This window comes from Chionomys nivalis, chromosome 25, assembly GCF_950005125.1.
Source record: "Chionomys nivalis chromosome 25, mChiNiv1.1, whole genome shotgun sequence".
Taxonomy (NCBI): Eukaryota; Metazoa; Chordata; class Mammalia; order Rodentia; family Cricetidae; genus Chionomys; species Chionomys nivalis.
In genome coordinates this window covers 29,158,498-29,176,873 of record NC_080110.1, presented here as the reverse complement: position 1 = coordinate 29,176,873, position 18,376 = coordinate 29,158,498, and positions in this window count along the sequence as shown.

Genomic DNA, 18,376 nt, shown 5'->3' with positions numbered 1-18,376 from the left:
TATGCATACAATATTCTGTCTGTGTGTATGTCTATAGGCCAGAAGAAGGAATCAGACCCCATTACAGATGGTTGTGAGCCACCATGTGGTTGCCGGGAATTGAACTCAGGACCTTTGGAAGAACAGGCAATGCTCTTAACCTCTGAGCCATCTCTCCAGCCCAGGAAGGGGGACTTTTAAGATTTGCTAACTGGTCTTTCATCGCGGTGAATCCAGATATCGTTTGTCACCTAGACCATTGCAAAGGGTACAGTTCAGTGTTGTCACACCACTGTTGTGCCCATCTGCACGGGAGCTTACACCATAGTACTGCAACTCTCCTTCCTCCCTCGCCCTCCTCCCTCCCCCTGGAGGTTCTTGGTCATTTTAAAATCTTCAGAAAGTTTTTGCTATTTGTGTGTGTATATTTATACATGCAGGTATGTGCCTGTGGTAGTCAGAGGCCAATGTTAACTGTTTTTCTCTATTGCTCTCCACTTTATTTACATTTATTATTATTATTATTAATTTTTTTTTAAAGACAGAGTTTCTCTGTGTAGCCCTGGCTGTCCTGGAACTAGTCTGTAGACCAGGCTGGCCTTGAACTCACAGAGATCTACCTGCCTCTGCCTCCTGAGTCACCACTGCCTGGCATTTATTTACGTATTTTGAATAATTTATTTTCTATGTGTTTGTGTCTGTCCATGAGCAACCAGTTTGTGAGTGTTCTTGAAGGCCAGAAGAGGGTGCTGGACCCCCTGGAGCCGGAGTTGACTGACTGGAGCCAGTCCACATGGATGCCAACTCGGACCCTCTGGAAGCACAGTGAGCTATCACCACTGAGCCGCCTCTCCAGCCCCACCTCTGCATTAGTTTCCTGGTGTCACTCACTGGATCCGTAGCTCCCCTCTGAAATTCTCCTGTCTCTGTTCTCCTCCAGTCTTCTTTACCCACAAGGCCATCCTGTCCTTCCACACCATCTTTTTCCTTCATTTTTAAAAATTTATTTTATTTTTTTCATTTTTGGGCAGAGCCTCCTTGTAGGGTAGGCTGGTCTGGAATTCAATACGTGGCACAGGTTGACCTTGAACTCTTGATTCTCTAACCTCTGCTTCCCTAGTGCTGGGACTATAACTCTGCACCACCACGCCCCGACCTAATTTTGCTGTTTTTCCTTTATCTTCCTATTTGTAGATGGTATTAGGGTTCTGCCCCACCCCCAAGTGTCGACTCTAAGAATTTTTCACTCCCTCCTCTGTCCCTTTAAGCCACACAGGTGGCGCCTCTGCTGGACCACTTCCTTCCGAGGAAGGCCCTTTCGGAATACCAGGGCCACGCCTTGGTGTTTTACTGGCTCTCTGAGCCTGCCCTCACAGGTGGAGATATCACCGCCTTAAGCAGCTTAGCTTCTCCGTGTGCTGGCCTGGTGGCACCTTTGGACAGACTCTAGAGGGACAGCTGCTCCTTCAGGAAGGAGTGAGTGTGAGTTCTGAAGCTCTCAGGTTAGATCGTGGTTTCCCTTCTGTGTATGTGTGTGTGCGTGTCTAGGTGCCTTCCATTTTGTGTGTATATGTGTGTGTGTTTGTGTAAGCGCCTTCCTTTCCGTGTGTGTGCATGTCTATGAATGCATGCATGCGTGTGTGTGTGTGTGTGTGTGTAGGCTTCTTCCCTTCTCTGTGTGTGCGCGCAAACATATGAGTGTATTCATGTGTGTTCATATGTTTAGGCTCCTTCTCTTTGGTGTGCAAGTGCGTGCGTGTGTGTGTGCATGCGTGCGCGCGCGCGTGTGTGTGTGTGTGTGTGTGTGTGTGTATGTGTGTAGGCTCCTTGCCAGCCCGAGGCATGCAGTTTTGTCTTAAGCAGCAAGAACAGTCACCTTGAAACAATCCCTGGAAATGTAATTTCCCCTTCCCCGCCTAACTATACTTTTTTTTCCCCTCCTCCAGTGTAGACAAGACATTATAATAATCAACATTGCAGAGGAAGGAAGGAGGGAAAAGATCTCAAGAAGCAGAGATAAACCCTGGCAGCTTCTCAGAGTTGGCCTGGGTGAAAGGCTTACGTTTTGACCCTTAAGAAAGGCTGAGACCGGCTGTTCCAGGACCCTGCCTGACTGGCCAGGCCTGTGTGGCGGGGGCAGGTGGGTAATGGGAAGGTCAGGGCTGAAGACTTTGGCAACTACCCAGCATGGGCTTCTAGAAGCTCACTCAGTGAGAAGCTAAGTGTGGCCTCAAGAGCTGCTTTGCCTTCGGGCTCTCCAAAGACTGGGACCCACCCCACACCATTGGCTCTTAGGGCTGGGTTCTCTCATTCACTCTTCAGGAGACAACGTGGCAACCACACGGACGGAGGCTTTAGACCTGATTTCACTTATTCTACTGGGCGGCTGTGCAAAGTCACTTGGACGTTCATCTCCGTTTTCCTATTTGTAGGTTAGCAACACTTCCCACATGGAAGTGCGGTAGGCAGTCCATGTAATTGGCGTGAGCCTGGAAGCCACCCTCTCTGGTCTCGTCACTCATCAGCCGTTTTTCTCTACATTGGGTCAATACCGACGTCCTCTTCTAATTAGTTGTCTGGAGTTGCAGTAGAAGCGGGGTGGGGGTGGGGGCACACATTCCCAGAGGCCACCAGGAGTCACCACGCACCAGGTGTGGCAGCAGCTGACACTAACTGAATAGTCACTGTTTATTTTGGACACAGCTCTAAAGGACATTTGCTCAAGAAAACCTCAGAATTTGTAAGGTGAATATTCTCATAGATGAGATGACGTACAGAGAAGTTAACCTGCCCAGGTCACAACGCTAGCAGTTGGGCAGGCAATCCTGTCTGGGTAACGCAATGGCTTCAGATATGACCCCCTAGCAAAGTACTGTCTGCATACACCAAGTTTGTCTGCTATGTACTTCTTAAAATCAGGACTTCGTTAGATTCTCAAAAAGGTTCAAGATGTCCAGATGTTAAAAATGACTGTCCATGGACACCAGCTGGAATGATATATAGAGCTGGACATCTGTTTCTGGAGGTCACTCAGCCCTGGGAATCCTGAAGTCTCCTGGTGACCCCTGTGGGTTTGAGGTGGTCTGGAAAGGGGCCTGAGAAAGGGAATCACCATGGCCCCCCTTCCACGAGGTTAAGGATAGCTGTTTACTTACTCTCTCTGCCTTCCTGAACAGGAAATGGGAAGGTGCAACTCCAGCAAAGGAAGAGGAAAGTTAGACAGATAACAGACCCACATGGCACCAGATACCAGCCCAGGCCTGCAGCCATGATAACACCTAGAAATCTCCCAGCATGCTCCGCCTTCGCGCCCTCCTTCCGTTCCCATGCCTCCCCCAGGCTTCCTCAGCCTCCCCCAGCTGTCCTGCGGATGTGGGGACACTCCCTTGCTGACTCCAGAGCTTTTCAGTCCTGCCCCCACAACAGAGTTTTCTTTGAATTCTCTAGTGCTTCCCATGGCCTTCAATTTCTGTTTCCACTATTTTGCAAAGAGCATAGAATCTTAGACTCCCCAAAAGTTAGAGCTGGGAGGACTTGCTGAAATCATCTTGTTTCTTATTCATTATAAAGATGAAAGAAATGGAGAGGCTGGGGAGTTGTCAGACGAGGTATGGGGCATAGGTGGATGAAGAAAGTCATTTGCCTCAGCATTTATTCATCTCTGCTGGATGTTGAGTGTAGGCAGGTGATTAAAACACAGAAATGGTTGTCAGATCTTGTCCTGGGGGTCTCCAAGTCCCCCAGAGCTCTAGAGTGTATCACACTCCGGACACCATCCTTGCTCCTCCAGTCAAATGAAGCCATGCTGGGCCTAAGATGGAGCTTCTAGATAGCTCCCAGTTTTCTCTGAGAAAGACATTGGTTATTGAGCTATTTTGTAGCTCCAAGGGAAGGGGTTCCAGAGACATGGGCCTCTCCTGGAGTCATCTTATGAAAGAGGCCCAAACTAGCCCAGGAGATCTGAGCATGTGGGTGCCACGAGAAAAAGTGTTCACTTTCTTGCTTTGCTGTCTTGGCTCTACAGAAATGAGGCCTTGCCAAGTAGCTTAGGCTGGTCTCGAACTTGCAATCCTCCTGTCTCTACCTGCTAAGTGCCGGAATTATAGACCCGTGCTACCATAGTCACCTTAAATCTTTGACACGAAGTCAAAGGCATCATTTCAGATGTGGGTTCCTGCGCTAGCAGAGAAGGATGTTGTAGCCTTAAGGGCTAAAAACTGATTTGTATAATCACACGTAGCTCAGACCGTTACTGGCTTTGAAATACAAAGAATGCCTGGACGTGGGGGAGATATGCCCTTACGATGGAGAGAATGGCCTTCACAGGCATGGCTTGGAGTCCACGGTGGCAGAGTCCAAGCAAATACCTGTGTCAAGACTGCAGTGCCAGAGAGGACCAGTAGGAGGCGGGGCTAGGTCGATACTCCGGTTTCTTGTTCAGCTGAGGCGTTACTGCTTTCAGAGTCTGGAATCTAGGTGTGTGTGAGCCCCAGAGCAGGAAGGAAGAGGACAGTGGTGGTGCCCAAGGCTGATGATGAAGGACAACCAAGTCTTAGTGTGTGAGGAACAGCCCTTGGGTGTTATGAAGTCTAAGAAACAAAGGCAGACAGGGAGAGAGGAACCCTAAAAGTAGTGAGCATTGACTTCTGTCGTGATAACGTGACCAGAGTACCTGGGAGAAGAGCCTCATGGAAGAAGGCTATCTTGGTTCACAGTTTCAGAGGATTTCAGGCCATCAGTGTGGGTAAGCCATGGCAGTGTAACTGTTCTTGGTGATGACATTATGATATGCCAGGAGGCAGAAGGGGCAGGAGCAGGACAGGGCTGGGGGTTCTAACTCACAAAGGCCCACACCTAGTGACTGTCTTTCTTCTACCATTCTCACCTCCTAAAGATTCCTCAACTTCTGTAACTAGCACCGACAACTGAGGAACCAGCACTTAAAACAAGAGTCAGATGGAGACATTTCCGATTCAGTTTCTTAGACTTTTGCTTCAGATTCAGAGTGAAATTTATGGGAGAAAATGTAGCAGTTAAACTTGATCACTAGCATGCTGGGCTTAGAGTCACCAGGGAGATCAACTTCTGGGTGTGTTTGTGAGGACATTTCTAGAGAGTGGGCAGCACCATGCTGTAGGGCTGAACCAAATAAACAATGAGAGGCCTAGCATATATCATCACTGTCCATATCGTCAGCATCCATTCCTCTCCACCTCCTGCAGAGAGCCTATGGCCATATCGTCAGCGTCCAATCCTCTCCACCTCCTGCAGAGATCCTATGGCCATATCATCAGCATCCATTCCTCTCCACCTCCTGCAGAGATCCTATGGCCATATCATCAGCATCCATTCCTCTCCACCTCCTGCAGAGATCCTATGGCCATATCGTCAGTGTCCAATCCTCTCGGCCTCCTGCAGAGATCCTATGGCCATATCGTCAGTGTCCAATCCTCTCGGCCTCCTGCAGAGATCCTATGGCCATATCGTCAGTGTCCAATCCTCTCGGCCTCCTGCAGAGATCCTATGACCAGTCACCTCATATTTTTGTTGTGTGATGACCGTACACTCAAATTCTGAGCTTAAGTAAACCCTTCATCCCTGTATTCACAAGAACAGCTGGACCCCTGCAGCTGTTATGTCAGAAAGAGGGACAAAAGTGCCTTCCTCCTCGCTGAGAGGGACTTGACACTGGAACCAGAGTCAGGCACATCCCTGGTGCAGGAACCAATGGCAAAACTCTACCTGCTGCTTGAGAAGTTTGTTGACTTACATTTTGCTGGAAAACTAAAGCAGGAAAAACTGGCTTGTGTTAATCTGAAGCCATCATGGTTCTTACAAGTCAAGATGGCTACAGCCATGTCAAGATAAAGCCATACAGCTGGGACAGGGCTTATACAAGCCATTTTCCTCTTTCAGTAGCTCTGAGAGTTTCATTCAGCATTCCTAGACCATATCCCTTTCTTTCTTGTTTTGTTTACATTCTGTTTAACTTCTTTGTCATCTTAACAAGGAGGAATTTCACTTGAGAGAAATGATGATTGTTCAAAACATTAGAGCATATAAAACAACAAAATTTAACCTACAATTCAGCTCCCCAGTGCATAAAAACTGGTAATGTTTTAACCTGTGTGCATTAAAATAAATTAATTCTTCTCACTTACAAAAAGGTGAGGAATTTTTACAACATTAACAACATTTCTTTGAAAGATAAAGTTTCCCTGACAAGATTTCTCGGCGTAGCCTTGACCGTCCTGGAACTCAGTCCGTAGACCCAACTGAACTCAAGCTCACAGATCTCCCTGCCTCTGTCTCCTGAGTGCTGGGATTGAAGGTGAGTATCAGCACACCAGGCCAGACTTTTTATGTACAGCGTGTCTTCATCAGGTTTCTTTTTTCCACCTACCCCCAAATTCTCCCCACATCCCTACCCACTCTAGTTCATGTTCTTTCTGCATCTCACCCTACTCAAAAATAAAATAAAATAAAATGAAAACCCAAAATGAAAGTCAAAATAAATAAAAAGAAAACATTTTAGAATAAAACAACATGGCCCCTTGTTGTAGGGAGAAGGCCTGCTTGTTTGTCTCGGCCTCCCAGCTAGCTTACACCCAAAATAACCACACAGATACTGTATTAATGAAATCACTGCTTAACCCATTAGCTCTAGCCTCTTATTGGCTAATTCTCACATCTTGATTTAACCCATTTCTGTTAATCTGTATATCGCCACAGGGCAGTGGCTTACTGAGAAAGATTTGGCGTGTCTGTCTCTGGTGGCTCCATGGTGTTCTTTCTTCACTCTGCCTTTCTTTCTCCCAGCATTCAGTTCTGTCTTCCCCATCTACCTAAGTTCTGCCCTATCAACTAGGCCAAGGCACTTTCTTTATTCATTAACCAATGAAAGCAACACACAAACAGAAGGACCTCCTATACCATTTCCCCTTTTCTGTTTAAACAAAAAGGAAGGCTTTAACTTTTTTTAAAAGATTTATTTATTTATTATGTATACAGTATTCTTAGTATTCTGCATGTATGCCTGCAGGCCAGAAGAGGGCGCCAGACCTCTTTACAGATGGTTGTGAGCCACCATGTGGTTGCTGGGAACTGAACTCAGGACCTTTGGAAGAGCAAGCAGTGCTCTTAACCACTGAGCCATCTCTCCAGCCCCCAGAAGGCTTTAACTTTAACATAGTAAAATTATGTATAACAAAACAGGTGTCAAATAAGAATTACAGTTACAATATTTATATCTACTTTATCTTTTATCATAACTAAGGAGAACTATAACTATAAATTTTTCAACTCCATCAAAGACTCCAGAAGGATATAATATCACCTAAATAAACAGGAAGTGTATTGTAAGCAACTTCCAAAACTCAAGAATAGACAGAGACTTCTCACTGCCGGTACAGTCACCCAAAGTCTTCTGTATCATTGCGGCCTACAGTCCCATAGTACCCAGCAAACTTTTTCATGAAGAGGAAATTTCAAAGACAATTCTGCCTATATTGGCAGTTTATTACTCATTTTCTTCTGTATCCTGCAAATGTCTCACAGACTCTTTCATGAAGCAGGAACCCCGAAAGATCATCTCACCTTTAGGCAAGTTTAGAAGTCACCTTTCAGGTTGGAGAGATGGCTCAGAGGTTAAGAGCATTTCCTGCTCTTCCAAAGATCCTGAGTTCAATTCCCAGCAACCACATGGTGGCTCACAACCATCTGTAATGAGGTCTGGTGCCCTCTTCTGGTCTTCAGGCATACACACAGACAGAATATTGTATAATAAATAAATAAATAAATAAATATTTTAAAAAGAAGCCACCTCTCTGTGGGTTTTGCATGTTTGCTTAAGCAGTTTCTTTCCCAAATGGCAAGCAAACTTCATAAAGAGCCTCTTCGATGCCCATCTTCCTCTTGAAGTAGATTAGTGCTGCCAGGAGTAGACATGTCTCATTGTCATGAAAAGTCCTAAGTTAGTAAAACATTTTAAATGCCATATTCTGAAGGTCTCTGAAAGATAAGAAGGTGTAAGTCACAAAAACAATCTCACACCAGTTCAGAAGAATGGGTAAGAAAAGGGTTATTTATTTAAGAGGAAAACTTACAGATCACCGTTCTAAACAACAGTCCTCTGATTGCAAACAGGAACAGAATCTAGCAGCCCGAATGGGAGCTGAAAGCAAGAGAGCAGGCGCACCGTTCCCACTGCTTTTTAAACTGTAAGAGCCAATGCCTTAGTGGGCTGGTATCTTAAAGACTATTGGCTGAAGGAGCAGAATGTGCTCCCACAGCACCTTCCCTTTTGGTTTAAATAAGAGAATTCCAACCCCATACAAAACTATATACATTAGGAACAGATATCAAGTGTAATTAGACTTACAACCAGCATAAACAATATTAAGCAAGGAACATATGTTAAATGTTTTAATAAACATTCTATCCTATGGAGTCTAAGTCTTGTATAGGAAATGGGTTGGCTAGATCATAAGAGTACTGTAACTATGACTATCTAATTTTCAACCCCATTGAAGGCCTGAGAAGGGAGATAATATTACTTGATCAGGCAGGGAGTACAATCAAGTAGCTTCTAAAGCAAACAAAATATGACAAAGACAATTAGCTACCTGAGCAATCACCCAAAGTCTCATTTTGCAATGTTGAAGCAACCAACTTTGGCTAAAGCCTAGCGTAACTGAGAGACCATTTTCAGAGGCAGGAAATTTTTGGCAAGATTAGAAGGTCCTGCTTATCCATTTCTGAATATTATGTAACTTGTCAGTGGTTGAGGCATTGTCAGTTCCTTGCCCAAAGGCCAGTTTTGCCAAGAAGAAAACAAGCTCCAAGTGGAGTATCTTTGGTGCTCAACATTCTCTCGGGAATAGATTGGTACTGTCGTAAGCAATCATGTCTCATGTCAACAGAATTCTAAATTATTTAAATGCCATCTTCCACAGATCCTTAAAGTGGTTGAAGATTACCTATCTAGACAGAATACAATCTCTATGTATCTAAAGAACCTAATTGATCTGACTGTATGTACAACAAACATGAACAACACTTGACCTATAATAAGTAATACCTGTATAACTTAAAGACTAAAACTTCATGTCAGAATAGTAAATAATCTGTAAATAAATGTGTAACAAGTGAGGACAATGACCTCAAAATGTAAACAATCTATAAGTATCTTGATCAGAGGTAAGAGTAATATACACACAATATGAAAATGTACCCTAAATACTGTATCAATATACAAAATGTCCTAAACCGAGATAGAAACATGCATATATAGCATCTGACAAAATAACTTGGTATAGGTGTACAAATAATGTAAATAAAAGTAACAAATATAGTTTGAACTTGTACCAATATACAAAAATTACCAATGTAAATTATCTATAAATAATAGCTCACAAGTATTCACTCTATTACCCACTATTACTACCCCTCTTTTTTTTTGAACAAGCATAGTTTTCTCCCCAACCCTCTAGCTAATACAAGTAATAATCAACAACCCCTAAACAGTGTTCCCAACCCTATGGGTGAACTTTTTTGGGATGGGGGCTTTGTCTTCTAGAATTGCTTCCTGCTGTCATGGGGGCGATGTTCTCTTAATGGGATCCTGAAAAAATTAAGTGGTGGTTAAGTTCCAAAATTACTGTCTAGTATAGTCACAAACAATTTCTGAGCAGTCAATAGGGTTTTTTTTCAAAGTTCTTATTTGGAGTTCTGGCCAGAATATGAGAAAATTCACCATTTCAGCAGTTGGTACCCAAAACGGTCTTATAGTAGTGCTGTCTACATCACGATGTCATCGCAACTAGGTGGAGTGGTTGCTGTGGGGCCCCATCTTCTTCCTGGAAACTTCAAAGATTACTGCAGGAAAAGGATCTGTAGGAAAATCTATTGTTCATTGTGGAAAACTTAAACATCATTCATATAAACACACATATAACGAAGAATATGATATAGACAAAATAGGCATGGAGAAAGTAAATTTTTTCCTAAAGTCTTCCTATTGTCCCATACTAGATGGCTCCAATATTAGACAGAAACTCTGAATGCTCCTTTAATAACACACTTGGATTTATAGAAGTACAGAGCCATTGTACTACTCCAAAACCAGCTGAATATATATATATATATGTATATATATATATATGTGTGTGTGTATGTGTGTGTCTGTATACATACATACATACATACATACATGTGTGTGTGTGTGTGTGTAAGTATAACCAGTAGTTGGATTCATAAACCTTACTCTGTTTTCTAGATGATCCTTAGTGGATAGTTATTTTTCCTTATGTCAGCATTCAAACATCCATGTTCTCTTCTGTTTTCTAGATGATCCTTAGTGGATAGTTATTTTTCCTTATGTCAGCATTCAAACATCCATGTTCTCTTGAATTTTCCATGATGTGTATTTTCCCTCAAAGAGAAGAGCAGAACCCTGCCCCAACCCAATATAGTTTCCTTAACACCTGCAAGGTTGTCACCATTATGGATGAGCTGTCATTTATATGTTTCAATAGGTTTCTCTTTTTAAAAATGAATCTTTATTAATTTTGATGGTATCCATAATTTTTCTTCTCCTGTGAAAACAAGAGCAAAATCCCTTTCCAAACATAGCTCATCTCCTGTTGGTTCCCAGCTGCTTAGCCCGAAATAATCACACAGAAACTGTGTTAATTGAACCAGTGCTTGCCCCATTAGCTCTAGCTTCTTATTGGCTAATTCTTATATTAATTTAACCCATTTCTATTAATCTGTATATCGTTCATGCTGTGGCTTACCAGGTAAAGTTCCCAGCATCTATCTCCAGAGGCTCCATGGCTTCTCGCTGATCCCACCCTTCTTTCTCCCAGCATTCAGTTTATGTTCCCTGCCTACCTAAGTTCTGTCCTATCAACAGGCCCAGATCAGCTTCTTTACTCATTAATGGTAATCACAGCATACTGCAAAGAATCCCACATCAGTTTCTTAACCAAATCTTACCTAGACATTAACCTTGTCCTTTCTTTCTTTTCTTCTTTAATTCTCCTTGATTCCACTCTCCCCAGTCCTTCCTCATTACTGCTTCTATTTGCCATGTGAAGGAAAAGGTGTCTTAGTTAGTATTCTATATCTGTGGAGGGAGCCCATGACCATTGCAATTCTTATGAAGGAAGACATTTAATGGGGGCTGGCTTACAGTTTCAGGGGCTTAGTTCATCATCAGAATGCTGGGAAGCCTGGTGTCACACAGGCAGGCACGGTGCAGGAGAATGAGCTGAGGGTTCTACATCCAGATCAGTTCTACATGCATCCATCCAGGCAGCAGGAAGATTGAGACCCAGGGCCTGGCTTGTTCTTTTCAAACCACTTATCCCAACCCCAGTGACACACTTCCTCCAGCAAGGCCAGACCTACTGCAACAAGGCCACACCTCCTCATACTTCTCAGGTAGTTCTGAACAAACGTTCAAATCAATGAGCCTGTGGGTCACATTCCTGTCTAAACCAACACAAGTGAAAGAATAAAATATCTTCAAGGATGGGAATAATATGTAAAACACAAACATAGTTTCGTGTTTTCCAGGTGAAAGGTGGCACACCATGTCTTCAACATCCATTATTAAAACTGGAGAAGTGATTCTTGGTTTTTCAAAGACAGCAAGCTGGGCCATGAAGGGTTAAAGAAGTAAAGTGTCTGTGCTGTGAGCCTAGAGGCTCCAGGATGGGTTCCCCAGCTCTGATGACTCCATGCTGCTCTTCACTGTGTCCTAGTCTCCAGTACACACATGTCTAAGCTGTCTTATCGTGTGGAGTGTGCATTTCACCCATAACTATACCTGTGATGCGTGACTCTCTCTCTTCCCACTGTCCACAATGTAGGGTGCATTGGACTGAAAGTACAAAGAGGACCTCTCCTTTGTGATGGACTGCATGGAGCATGCACTGACTTCCCGTCACCCCCGGACTCAATACTCAGCTGGTTGGGATGCCAAGCTCTTCTTCATCCCTGTGAGCTACCTGCCCACCTGTCTTGCGGATGCCTTCTTCTACAGGGCCTCCACGAAGCCTGACAAAGCTCTGTGAAGCATGCATCTGCTTCCATAGTTGGGGGTATAAGAGTGCAGTGTGAGGGAGAGGATCCTCAGGAGAAGGCAGATGTTGGGCTCAGGACAATCTTGTCATTGGGAAGGAGATCCACAAGTGCCTGACTTGTCTTCCTTTGGTATGACCATGGAGAACATAGAGCCACAGGAAATGCTTCTATGTTTAAACAATGATTCAAATCTTGATACAAATAAAAAAGTGATCTTCCATGTATCAGGGTCATCCATTTTATTTATTTTAATTATCATGATTTGTTTTTCATTTATCTGTATGCATGTGTGTCTCCATTCCATGTGTGCAGAAGTACCCATAGAGCTCAGATCATTGTGTCCTCTGGAACTGGAGTTACAGGCAGTTGTGAGTGACCTAAATGTGGAGCTGGGAATGAAATTGGGGTCCTGTATTATAGATGCAACTGCTCTTACCTTGCTGTCCCTGTGTCTAAACTTTTAATTTATATTTTTTAAGTATTTATTTATTTATTTATTTATTTATTTATTATGTATACAGTATTCTGTCTGTGTGTATGTCTTCAGGCCAGGAGAGGGCACCAGACCTCATTACGAATGGTTGTGAGTCACCATGTGGTAGCTGGGAACTGAACTCAGGACCTTTAGAAGTGCAGGCAATGCTCTTAACCGCTGAGCCATCTCTCCAGCCCCCTAATTTATGTTTTTAAACAGTAAATTGAGACAGGATCTCACTATGTCCCCCAGGTATGTCATGACCTTCTCAATCTCTAGCCTTGCTTTAGCACATCTCTTAGGTCTGAGACCCACAGAACCTTTGAGGGGCAGTGAGGGAATTAAGAAAGGACAGACACACAGACACATGGACAGAAAAGCTGGCATCAGTGTCTCGTGTGTGCTCTGATGGAGCCTCAGCTGCTCCACTGTAACCTGCAGCCTCGGCTTGTTTATTATAAACAACATAGTGGAGGTGTTGACTATTCTCTGTAGGAGGTCTGAAGGCAACAGTGTCAGTCTGTGAACATCCGGGATGCTGCAGTTGCCAGTCTTCTCCAGAATGATCAGACATCCATGAACTCGCGAACTTGAAGAAGAAGAAGAAGAAGAAGAAGAAGAAGAAGAAGAAGAAGAAGAAGAAGAAGAAGAAGAAGAAGAAGAAGAAGAAGAAGAAGAAGAAGGCTTTGCCAATTCTGAACCCGGGCCATATGGCAAGGTTGTCCCAATTTTCTTTGGGTCCTTGCCATATTGATGCCCTGGTCTACAGCACACTCTCACTCCTCTTTATATTGCTCCAGTGTCTCCAGTGCTGTTATTATAAAGGCACACCCTAGACATGCTGTTATTTTATGTTTGATTGATACATACAAACAGGAATATTACTCATGATAATAGTCTAGCATGTAATATTTCAAGCAATTCCTCATCAAACTCACAATGAGTGTTGGTTCCAGATTCAGAGCAGTGAAGAAACAGATTGGCCAGGATGTGAAGGAGCTCAGAGTCTCCCAATGCTCCTGTGTAGTTCATTCAGACCAGCCCAAGTTTTCTTGTAGGGAGAGCAAGACCAGAGCACGGTAGGTCACTCCTGCAATGTTAGCATTCTGCAAAGCTGAGCCAGGAGGATTGCTGTGAGTGGAAGGCAAGTGTGAATATGAGGTCTACTGGATTTGCAGCTCTTTCTACATACGTGTGAATATATATGTGTGTGCACACTCACAAACACCTTCATACACAAATCACATTTTTGAAAACTACAATAGTATTTCTCGACTTTAAAGATTAGACTGTGAGGAAGCTGATCATGAGGGCTGGACTAATCTCAGGCCTTTTCTTTGGAGCATCAGAGAAATATGAGGGCTTTGGAACAGTCTTTTTGTACTCTGTGAAGATGTGTTACTTGCATTGGTTTAATAAAGAGCTAATGGCCAATATCTAGGCAGGAAGAGGTTATGCAGGACCTGGGTACAGGAAAAAGAGAGCTCAGGAATGAGTAAGGGCAGAGCTGCAAGGACACAGAGAGAAACAAGATGAACTCACAGCGCTGCAAAAAGGTAGCACCTGGGCTGGAGAGGTAGCTCAGCAGTTAAGAGCACTGGCTGCCTTCCAGAGGTCCTGAGTTCAATTCCCAACACCCACATGGTGACTCACAACCATCTGTAATGAGATCTGGCACCCTCCTTTGGCGTGAGGGCATAAATGGAGGCAAAATATTGTATTCATAATAAATAAATAAATAAATAAATAAATAAATCTTTAAAAAAAGGTAGCATCTCATGATCCAAAGTCGATAAGAAATATGTGTTTATTTAATGTGTAAGAGCTAGTTAGTAACAAGCCTAAGCTGTAGGCCAGGTATTTATAATTAATATTATGTTTCCACCATGTTTATTAGGGAGCTTGTCTCAACATCAAACCCTACCTATATATGAGGGTAGAAGTTGCTGCCCCCCACACTGGGAAGCACTGGGGGAATTGACAACACCAAGCACAGATCTATGGTTTAAGAAGGGCATCATGATTTGACAGAGCAACGAGTAAACAGAAGGAAGTACCCCATAAGAAGTCCACATCCACAAGCTGCATCCTTGGAGGAGCTCCTGTCTATGATTATAGCAGAGTAACACTAGAAATCATTTCACTCACTGTGTTCTTGTTTGTTTGTTTTCCAGGTCCTTTTTGGTTCTGTCCTAGGTCTCTGAGTTATTGTAAAGGAAGAAGTCAAAGTATTACTTTTCTCAGATTATATGATAGAATATATAAGCAACTGCAAAAATTCCACCAGGAACCTCATACACCTTTAAACACCTTCAGTAAATGGTTTGATACAAGATTAATTCACCCCCCCCCAAAAAAGCACAGCAAACAACAAAACAGCACAAGCCCTCCCATCTACAAATGATAAGAATGAGTTAGAAAGAAATCAGAAGCACCACCCTTCACAATAGTTATAGTTAATATATAATATCATAGGGTAACTCTAACCAAGCAAAGTAAGGACCTGTATGACAATAACTTCAACATACAAAGTCTTTAAAGAAAGAAATTGAAGAAGATATCAGAAGATGGAAAGAGCTCCCATACTCATGAATTGGTGGGATTAACATAGTAAAAGTGGCCATTTTGCCAAAAGCAATCTATAGATTCAATGCCGTCCTCATCAAAATTCCAACACAATTCTTCCCAGACCTGGAAAGAACAATTCCCAACTTCATATGTAAAGGTAAAAAACAAAACAAAAGAAAACAAAAAACCCAAAAACAAAAACAGGAAACACAAAGCAAAAACCCTCGGATAACTAAAATAATCTTGCAAAATAAAAGAACTTCTGGAGGTTTCACCACCCCTGATTTCAAGCACTTCTACAGAGAATAGTAATAGAAACTGCATGGTGTTGGCATAGAAACAGATAGGGTGATCAACGGAATCAAATTGAAGACCCAGACTTAAATTCACACACTTATGGACACCTGGTTTTTGATAAAGAACCCAGAACTAGAATGTGGAAAAAGGCAGCTACTTCACCCTTCATCCTTCTTTTCAGCCTCCACAGAACAGCGCCCAGTTTTCAACAGAAACTTGTCCTTTTCTTTTACATTTTCCAATTTTGTGGAGAACAAGTTTTCAAAGTATGACCTGGTGATTGTCTGGATTTCCTTCATGTCTGTTGTTACATCTTTCTTTTCATTTCTGATTTTGTTAATTTGAATATTCTCTCTGCTCTTTTGGCTACTTTGGATAAGGGTTTGTCTGTCTTGTTGAATTTCTTGACGAACCAACTTTTTGTTTCATTGACTCTTTTGTATTGTTCTCTTTGTTTCTATCTTATTGATTTTAGCTTTGATTTGATTATTTCCTGTTGACTACCTCTTCTGGGTGAGTCTGCTTCTTTTTGTTCTAGAGCTTTAAAGTGTACTGTTAAATCACTAGTGTGAGATTTCTCCGCATTTTTTATGTAGGCCCTTAGTGCTATGAACTTTCCTCTTAGCACTGCTTTCATAGTGTCCCATAGGTTTGGGTATGTTGTGCCTTCATTTTCACAGAATTCTAGGACGTTTTTAGTTTCTTTCTTTCTTTATTTCTTGACCCAGTGATGATTCAGTTGAGAACTGTAAAATTTCCATGAGTTTGTAGGCTTTCTGCAGTTAGTTTCGCTGTTGAATTCTAACTTTAAGTCATGGCGATCTGATAAGCTACAGGGGGTTATTTAAACTTTTTTTAATCTGTTGAGGTTTTCTTTGTTACTGAGTATGTGGTCAGTTTTAGAAAAGGTTCCATGCAGTGCTGAGTATATATTTTTTTTTCGGATGGAATGTTCTGTAGATGTCTGTTAAGTCCATTTTAGTCATAATATCTGTTAAATCCCTTATTTCTATGTTTGGTTTCTGTCTGGCAGACCTGTTCCTTGGTGAGACTGGGGTATTGAAGTCTTCTACTATTAGTATGTGGGGTTTAATGTATGATTTAAGTTTTAGTAATGTTTTTATTACAGATGTGACTGCCCTTGTTTTGGGGGCATAGTTAGCTAGAATTGAGACTTCATTATTATGGACTTTCCCTGTGATGAATATGAAATGTCCTGTCATCTTCATTGATTAATTTTAGTCTGCAGTGTATTTTGTCATCTACTAGGAGAGCTACACTGCTTGTTTCTTAGGTCCATTTAGTTGGGCAATCTTTTCCCAACCCTTTACTCTGAGGTTGTATGTAGCAGAAAGATGGGTTCTGTTTTTGTATCCATTCTGTTAGCCTGTGTCTTTGTTTTATTTTGTTTTTCAAGACAGGGTTTCTCTGTAGCTTTGGAACCTGTCTTACAACTAGCTCTCATAGACCAGGCTAGCCTTGAACTCACAGAGTTCTACCTGCCTTTGTCTCCTGAGTGCTTGGATTAAAGGCATGTGCTACCAGGCTAGACTGTGTATTTAAATAGGTGAACTGAATCCATTGATATTAAGAGATATTAATGACCAGTGATTGTTAATTCCTGTTACATTTGGTTTTGTTGTTAGTTGTGGTAGTGTTTGTGTGTTTCTCTTCTTTGGGTTTTGCTGGTGTGAGGTGTGAGTTTGTTTATCTGTTGCCTGTGTGTTTGTGGGTGCAGCAAACTTCCTTGGGTTTTAGTTTCCCTTCTAGTACTTTCTGTAGGGCAGATTTTGTGGATATCATTTCAATCTGATTTTTCCATGGAATACCTTGTTTTCTCCATCTATGGTGACTGAAATCTTTGCTGGGTATAGTAGTCTAGGCTGACATCTGTGGTCTCTTGGTGTCTGGAGCACATCTGCCTAGGACCTTCTGGCTTTTAGAGTTCCCATTGAGAAGGCAGGTGTAATTCTGATAGGTCTGCCTCTATATATTTCATGGCCTTTTTCCTTTGCAGTTCTTAGTATTCTTTCTTTATTCTGTATTTTAGTGTTTTTAGTATTATATGGTGATGGGACTTTCTTTTTTGATCCAATCTATTTGGAGTTCTGTAAGCTTCTTGCACCTATGTAGTCATATCTTTCTTTAGGTTGAGAAAATTTTCTTCTATCACTTTATTAAATATATTTTCTGTGCTTTTGGTCTGTCCTTCTATTTCTTTTTCAATTCCTACTCTTAGGTTTGGTCTTTTCATTGTGTCCAAGATTTCTGAAGGTTTGTTGTTAAGAATTTTTTGTTTTACCATTTTCTTTGACCAATTAATCTATATCTTCCAATGTATCTTCAACACCTGAGAGTCTCTCTTCCATCTTTTGTAATCTGCTGGTTATGCTTGCATCTGTAGTACCTGTTTCTTTACCCAGATTTCCCATTTCCAGAATTCCCATGGTTTGTGTTTTCTTATTGCCTCTATTTCAATTTTTAAGTCTTGAACTTTTTCCTTCACTTGTTAGATTGCTTTTCTTGGTTTTCTTGCCTTTCTTTAAGGGATTTTTTTTATTTCTTCCAATTTTTTTTTGTATTTTCATCTGTTTTCTTAATGGAATTTTTTATTTCCTCTTTAATGGCCTCTACCATCTTCATAAAATTATTATTTTTTTTAAATATTTATTTATTTATTTATTATGTATACAATAGTCTGTCTGTATGTATGTCTGCAGGCCAGAAGAGGGCACCAGACCTCATTACAGATGGTTGTGAGCCATCATGTGGTTGCTGGGAATTGAACTCATGACCTTTAGTAGAGCAGGCAATGCTCTTAACCACTGAGCCATCTCTCCAGCCCCATAAAATTATTTTTAAAATTGTTTTCTCCTGCTTCAACTGTGTTGGGATGTTCAGGTCTTGCTGGTGTAGAGCCTCTAGTTTCTGGTGCTGCCATTTAGCTCTTTATGCTGTTGAATGTGT